This window comes from Leptosomus discolor, unplaced genomic scaffold (genome assembly GCF_034619465.1).
Source record: "Leptosomus discolor isolate bLepDis1 unplaced genomic scaffold, bLepDis1.hap2 HAP2_SCAFFOLD_45, whole genome shotgun sequence".
NCBI classification, from domain to species: Eukaryota; Metazoa; Chordata; class Aves; order Leptosomiformes; family Leptosomidae; genus Leptosomus; species Leptosomus discolor.
Genome location: NW_028237842.1, coordinates 290,750 through 298,738, shown reverse-complemented (window position 1 = coordinate 298,738; position 7,989 = coordinate 290,750). Strand labels below are relative to the sequence as shown.

The following is a 7,989-nucleotide window of genomic DNA, read 5'->3' as shown; positions in this document are numbered from 1 at the left end:
AGGAGCTGGACGCTGGGGTAGTTTGGGAGAGGGTGTGAGAAAGGAAGGCAGAGGCATAAGCCGCACCACAATGGCTGTGTCCGCTTTGCATCCTCAGACCCTCCCTATGAAACCGCAGAAGGGACTGGAAGGCTGTTGACAAGAAGTGCCCGCTTCTGAAAAACGGAATACGCGAAGTGACAGCAACTGGAACGATGCTGGGCCGTGAGCACTGGGACAGTGAACCAAGGAGGCTACGGGGCACGGGCACTGCGGGAAACGGCGTCTGAAACGGCAGCGAGAACGAGGGGAGAAAAGTTAATCCCGAGCTGAGTGTAGAAAGCAGCGAGTTCCTGCCAGGAGCTCATTCCTTCTCCAGTGAGCAGCACTGGAGGAGAGACAGACACTTGGACGGCATCAGATATACAGCCCAGCCAGGGGAGGGAAGGGGCACAGGGGAGGGAAGAACAGAGAAAAGAAGAGAAGCAGGCCCCCTCACTGAGCCATGCCAGAGCTACTGCTGCTGGAAGGGAGCCAGATTAGAGCTGGAGCACTTGCCTCGGCTTTTTCCCCTCTCAGAAAACCAAGCAGAAGCCACCAAACTTAGACACCTACCTGAAATGCATTCAGATTTTGCCGACTGCAAACCCCTGCTCTGAATTACACCTAGCCTCAGCAAAACTCGTCAGCAAAAGCACACAAGAGTGACTTCGGAACATCCTCTTCTTTGGCTGAGTGTTTGTGCTGCCCTGAAAGAAGATTCATTCTTGGATCAGTGATCTCATAATGTAAAATACAAAACCCTTCAAAAAGAGACAAATACATAAGGCGGCAGCAGAGTTATAATACCCCTCAAATGACACGTTGCTTTGTCTTAGGTAAATTCCTAATCTGCCTTCTCCAAGGCCCCTCCTGTCAACTGAACACACATTTCTCAGGCTAACACCCTCCAAAAGCAATTGTAAAACCTGTACCTATTTCTGTAAAATTTGTCACGTAGCAGCCTCAAATCACACCCAAATCACAATTCTGATTTTTAAAAACACTTCACCTACCTGTTTTACAACTCTCATCACACACCAACAGGGATCTTGTATGCTGTTTACTCTTAGTGTCCTCAGCTGCTTTGCACTCAGGCTTGTGAAGCAAAGCAATAATTTAGCAACGTCGGCTCGTTTGTTAATGTCTCCCCTAACATGACCTCTAGTCTCACCCTGATTTCTTTCTGGATGGATTTACAGCTTGGTTCTGTCTTCCTGCAGCTGAATAAGCACCTGACAGAAACGCCCAACCGAACAGTCACATACTCATTTTGAAGCAGTCAGGGAAATCTCGAGAAAAGGCTCAAGAGCTTGAAATGGCCAAGAGCTAGTAGGGAATAAATCAAAACTTTGATACCTCCATACACCACAAGTTAGCAACAAGGACGACAATTCAAGAATCACCAACTAAACAAGAGGCTGTAAGTAAACAGAAAACCCCATTTTCATTATGATTTCACTCTAATAAACAGGCCTTGCAATTTCTCAAACGTTTTTTGTGTGTGTTGAAAAGAAATACTGCCTTAGAAGGTAACCAAATCTTGTTTCATAGTTCAGCATTGCCTAGTCAATTAAAAGCTATTGTTTCTATATATAAGCAGCAACATTATGAGACTCCTTTAGAGATACAAAGACTACCACATCAAATAATACCTACAACCTTACACCACAAAGCATGAAATTCAACTCTGCTATCATTGTATTACCACCACGGCAGCGCTACAGCATTTCTGAAATCACACTCTCCTGCAAGTCACTGTGTCAACAGACAAGCCAGTCTGCTTCAAGCACCAAAGGGCTAAAATGGAATAAAACAGCTCAACCAGCTCAGATGCATTCAAACATAAATTCTAGCGGTGCTTCACTTGACTTTGCTATTGTAGTCAAAATTTTACTCTCTGTATTTTACAGAACAACAGAAAATCGTAGGCGCATTTTTGGGTTCAAACAAAAGTTTGATTCCTTGCCTTTCATGCTCTTACTATGTAAAGGTGCAGGACATCAAGAGATGACGCCCATAGTCTTGCCAAACGCAACGAGATTTCTCCTTCAAAAGACCTAAAGAAGTTGTCAAACCTTAGTGCCACCACAGCCCATTCGAGGAGTTGATCCTTCTGCTATTTTCAATCAAAAGTCAGGTTTCCACTTCCCCCAAGCACCACACCGCAAACCACTTAAACTTCCCAGATTGTACCAGCAAACCTTTACAAACTGATGGCTGAGCACAGGAGCACACAAAAGCCCTCAGAGAGAAGAACACCGGCAGGCCTTGTTCATACACCTCGCTGAGCACAACCCCTCCAGAAGAAGAGGCAGAAAGACTAGGTAGGCAGCTTCAGAGCCAGCGCCCACAGCTGGCACTAGCCACGAGCTGCAGCGCTGCTGGACGTTCGGCTTCTGAACATCTGCATCAGCCGCTTCCACCTGCCCATCACCCCCCTTCACTCCGCAGGTGGAACGAGGAGCCTGGGCTGACCCTGACTCCCCAGCAGCTGCCCAGCCTGGACACCCAGCCTGACGCAGACGGAGGCTCGTGCGGAGCTCCCCACGCCACAGGAGCAGCAGCCTGTACAGACAGGGTGGGTAGCTGGCAGGCAGGCAGCCCGGCAGCTGAGCGCCTTTCTGCAGGCAAGACACGCACGTCAGACCCCGTGAGAAAGGGTCGTTCTGATCCCTACCAACTCCAGGGAAGACAAGCATCGCGCTGCCTGCGAGCCAAACACCAAGGACACCCCGCTGTCTTGTACAGACAGTTAGAAGTTGTTTCTGCTCTTTCTTGCTCTTCAAAGAAAATGTCAGTGTAGACACAAGCGATTACACTTTATTTCATTCTGTATTTCAACTCTCAAACAAGTAATTGGACAGGCGCCTCTCTCAAGTCACCTACGTGACTTCTGACAATGACTGCTTGGGTCCAACACCTCTGAAAAGAGACACAATTACATTTCTCTCCTTTTTAAAAAAAAGAAAAAAAGAACACAGATGTAATAAGAAGTTCTTGAAGCTTATTAGCAATCATTACTAAAGGTATAGAAAGGAAAAAAAGCCATTAAAAAGTTTCACATGGAAACAAATAGAAGATGGCCAAATCACACTTCCTTTGCAGACTATAGTCAAGTGTCTTCTCTAACCAAGATGAGGTAGAAACGCCTGTCTTATGCAAACTAATATTACAGTTTACGGCTTGAGAAGTCAGGGATTTCCTACTCTGTTTCTAATAGCTGGAGAACTAAACTACTTCACTGTTTACTTTGTGATGCCGCATCCGTGATATGGCAGAGCCTAAACATTTTCTTCAAAGAAAATCACCCTGAAGGAGTTAACCTCACACACAGAAAGCCTGATACCTGCCAGACAACCTCAGGCTCTACAGTTTTTAAGAATGAATAGTTACTCATGCATTACATAAATATTATTACATCATATCTCATATGTATGCAAAGTTAGAACTACAATAAAATAGGTTCCTCTGTTTTAATATTGTATCTATTAATCCCACTCATCCACTTAATTTGGAGCTGTAGATGCATCAGTTCACAACAGCTTTAACATCTTGCATTCCTCTGTGTCTAAACAGGGAACAGACAGATAATTCTAAATACAAAAAAAACCAACGCACCACCACCAACAAAAACCCCAACAAAAACATCTGCTCTACCATAATAACTGGATGAGAGGACAGATACCATTCCTGTGCTTTTTCATTACGTTTTTGTCTTGCCTAATATCTAATGTATACATCAACACCTCACTTTCAGGATGTAAGTAAAAAAAACATGCAGAAATACCTACATTCCCAAGGTCAGCATTACACAACGTGAGTATAAAAGGGATCACAACAAGGACGCTGAACATGGCTCACATCTCAAAGAACATGGCTTTTTTTCCAACTCAGTAATTAACGCATGAGTAAACTACAATAAGTATTACATTCATTTTCCTAAATATTAAACCCGTTAGAAATTTGTTCCGACGGTCAGAAACACACTTGAGTCACGGCAAGACCGTAACCCTGAGCCCATAGAGAAGGGGCAATGACGAAGTGGGATGTGACCTGAGGAAGTCTCGGGGGCAACACGGGGCCAGGGGTTAGGACGTTCCCTTCTGCAGCGCAGCACCAGTGCCCGCCGTTGTAGGCACTTTGTACCACGCTAGCGTAGGACCAACATAAAACCCCCACTTTGCAAGTCCCGCACAAGTCTCCCTCGTGACTACGCCCAGAGGTTTCCCCTCACACGCTCACCCTTAGTCTTACGCTAAAGGGGGAGATGAAAACACAGTAATTTGTGCCCCCTTGTGCTGCACAGTAATCCCACCCCTAAATTCCACTCCCCGTGGCTGAGCGTAGGCTGTATCTAACAGACCCCAGCCTGGCACGAGTAAACCTGTCCCCACGGCATTCCAAAAGTCTGGGCAGAGACTGACTGCTGCTCCTGGCCCCGGCAACTCGGACCTGGGGGTCTCCCTCTTCACCACCTGACGGTGCTCTTGGCAAGCAAGCTCTGGTTTGAGCACCTCCCCAGCAACCCACCAGCACAACTGGTCTTGTACCAGAGAGCTGCCCTTTTTCCTGACAGAAGCAAGGGGCTCGAGGATCTGGAAGACCAGCGGCCAATTATCTTTCCTGAACACAAAACAACCCCGCAGACCCTTACTTCAGCTGATGGCAAACTCCTTCCGTTCACAGCTCAGTCCTTGCACAGTCCTCACCATCCTCCAGGAAAGTGGGTGGGCCTGGAAATAACTGGGTTCTCTGGACATACACACACTCTTCACCTTGAAGGTGTACTGATAGCTGCACCCACAAGGTACCCCAGGGGTCACAGCATACAGGCCTTTTCTTCTGCCAGAATAAAACACACAGCGCGCACCCAGCAACCTGTACCGTGAACTCTGATCTGAGAATCAGAGCTTTTAAAATCCCCAGTTGCTGAGGCTGCTGAACTGGTAAAGCACGGTAGAGGTGGAAAGCTTTTCCAAGAAATTGCTCTGCCTACATTGTATTTACGTGCACAGGCTACAGGTATTTAGAGGTTCTTATTCGTGAGTGCCTAAATTTTAACCAAACCTTCTGAACCACAGCAAGTTCTCCACTACCTCAGGGTTCCTTGTTTTCGAGGAGACTTTCACACTTTGAATCAGCCTGTCTCTAGATAGACAAACCTAGCCATTTCTCTCCCCCTTCATTGCCAAAAAAAGCTTGTTTGATGTTCCCCTGACATGGAGGTGTTTCTTAACTGACCTGCTCCCGTTTCTCCAATCCCACACGTCGGACCAGTCCATAAGTATCGCCTCGGGGTCGCTCAGCCACAGCTTTCCAGGCTCAGCTTCTCCTCGTCCACCAAGCACCTCGTAAGAAAAGACATAATTACAAAAGTTACTGCCATTGCAATGTTGTGGGATTCTAACTGGGCAGAAGAGTTCCCCAAGTCATCCTACTACCCAATGTTACAGCACCCTCAAACACAGGGCTCAACTGGCGGTTCACAGGAAGGTTGAACACTCCTGCCCCAAGCACAGCCACACTCAGAAGCACGAGGAACACCTTTGGGGGCTCTAGCAGTTTTGGCTGTCTAATTGCAATCCACGGGCTCCAGTCCCTTAGAGTTTGCATCCAGCAGCGTGCCTGGCTACGTCACCCCTGAGGCATGACTCTTCCCAGTCCTTCTCCCTCCACCTCTACCAGGAGAGTTGTTTCAAGGGACACAGGAAAAGATGTGTTTTAAAAAAATAAAAAACCACAAAACAAAACAAGAGATAATTCTAAAGCCTCACTGATTTACGTGAGTGAGCTTAAAGCTTTGCAGAAACTTCAGGCAAAGCACCTAGAAACTGAAATGACTGTTTTTATCTTCTTTGCTGGAGGCACCTACACCAAACTGTTCAGAAACTCCACCCAGAAGGGATCAATTCCTTAGTACTGCCTTTTTATTTGGGTTGAGGTTTGGGAAACTGTAGAACAGTAGGTACACCAGAGACATCAGAGAGGACTTCTCTGAAGGAAGGTGAGGCTAACAACGCTTCTGAACACACTGTGAAAGGTCAATAGAGCATTAAATTGTGACTGCAGACAGTAAAACAATGTTGAATCCTTCATACTAAGTAAAATACCACCAGCACCCCTCAAAACCCACAACAGTAAGCAGCAAGTGTTATTGACACTGGCATTACTGAAGCTACAGAGAACTGTGCCTGCTGCAACTCAACAGCTGAAATTTTTACCTCAGCGACAAAGCCAAAAGCTAGAACATTGTCTTGCCATGGAACACATTTATTTGCCACTTAAGAGCCCACCTGAAGTCAAAACTGTTGGCTGCGTTCCCACAGCTTTCAACAGCCACAGTTCTCCTAAGGAAGACCTGCTGTGTGCTGCAAGAAAGCACAATCAGGGACATTTACTGTCATTTTGCTTCAGTTAAACACAACCGCATCTCCGAGTCCAACGATTCAGCTCTGCCCTCACTCGCTTCCCGGCGACGTCACCTGAAGTACGGCGCCACCGCCAAGGTGACAAGTCCCGAAAGCTGCGGCTTCCCAGTTCAGCTCCCAGCCCCCACGGTCTGCAGTTACGGCCGTCAAGCACTTCCCTCCCTCCCTCCCTCCCTCCCTCCCCGGCAGCGCCGAGATGAAACCCTCTCACCTCCACCCCGTCGCGGCCGCCCCCGGCAGGCGGCTCTCCGAAGGCACGGGGCGGCCAGGGAAGGGGAGCGGTCCCGGCGGCAGGGACGCAGAGAGCAGGACCGGAGGCCCCGCAGGCGGACGCCGCGTTACCTCGCTCCCCTCCGGGGCCCCGCAGCGGCGCTCCCGCCGGGAGAGGCCTCCCGCCCGCGGGGCTGCAGCTCCCTCGGCCCGGGCCGGGGCTGGTGTCGCGCAGCCGCAGCGCCGGCCCCGCCGCCGGACGGCGAGGCGGCCCCGGCAGCGCCTCTTCCCCCGGCCTCTCACCGCAAGTGCGAGCGGCGCAAGAGCGCAGGCGCCGGCGCGGCGCGGCGAGGGCGGCCCGGGGCGGGGGGGGTCGGGGCGGCCCCTCCGCTGCCGGGGGGAGGGCGGGCGCGTCCGGGCCGCGTCTCCCGCCGTGACGGCGCCTGCGGGAAAACGGGCCCGGGGCTGCGAGCGTCCCGCCGGCGGCTTCTGCGTTCGGTCCCCGCTGCGGCGATGAACGCTCTCGCGGGGCAGCGGGCGGGAGGCACGCGCGGCTCCCAGACAAAGCCGCAATCAGGCACAGGGTCGTCAGCCACCGCCGGGGCTTGGGGCCTGACCCCAACCTCTGACGCGGCTGCAGAGATGACAGGTGGGAGGTGCCCTTGGGCCAGCGCCTTGTAGCTCCTTTTCAGCTGTTTTTCATCTCAAAACGGAGAGCGCGAGCTGGGGAGGCTCGTGTGGCACCGTGGGGGATGTGGCTGGGGAGCTGACGTAGGCAGGATCTCCCTGCGGTTCCTTCCCTCGGACAGAAATCAATCTGAAACTCGACTTGCCCAGGTCAGTTCTCCTTCCTGGTGGCAGTGTGGGATCCAGGAGCAGCGTCAGGAGTAATAAACCTCATGTTCGCCTCCGTGGTCAGAGCGGAGGCTTCTGCTTATCCACCTCAAACACCCACCCCACCCCACCCCCCCGCCCCCCTTTCTTTTTTACCTTCCAATCTAAAGCTTATTTTCCTCTGTGAGAGAAGTGGAAAGCACTGTTTCTGTGCAGTACATAGTTGTAAGGTGATGGCTCGACTTGAAACCGAGAAAACGGTTTAAACCATTTAGTCTTGACGGTGCTGTAAGCCTTTGTGTTCTGTCTTGATGGTCACTGCTTTTTAAACAAGATCAAGCTCATTTTGTACTTTAGATACATGGAGGAAAGGATTGTAGAAGAGTTAGATTTGTGGGATAACAAAAGGAGGTTAACTCATCCTACTTCTCCCTATGGGAGAGGGAGTGGTTTGCAGGGTTTTTTTTGTGCTTGATATTGATGTCCTCGACTGTCA

At 50.0% G+C, this 7,989-nt stretch overlaps 1 long non-coding RNA gene across 1 annotated transcript; it reads right to left on the bottom strand.

Annotated features, from left to right (window-relative positions):
• Positions 1–616: 616 nt before the first annotated feature.
• On the bottom strand, positions 617–6,680 carry LOC147412638 (uncharacterized). Its single transcript, XR_015184184.1, has 4 exons — positions 6,661–6,680; positions 6,315–6,389; positions 5,263–5,369; positions 617–728 (listed from the first exon to the last, which is right to left on the bottom strand). It is a non-coding gene; the product is annotated as an uncharacterized LOC147412638 (long non-coding RNA).
• Between the last annotated feature and the right edge of the window lie 1,309 nt (positions 6,681–7,989).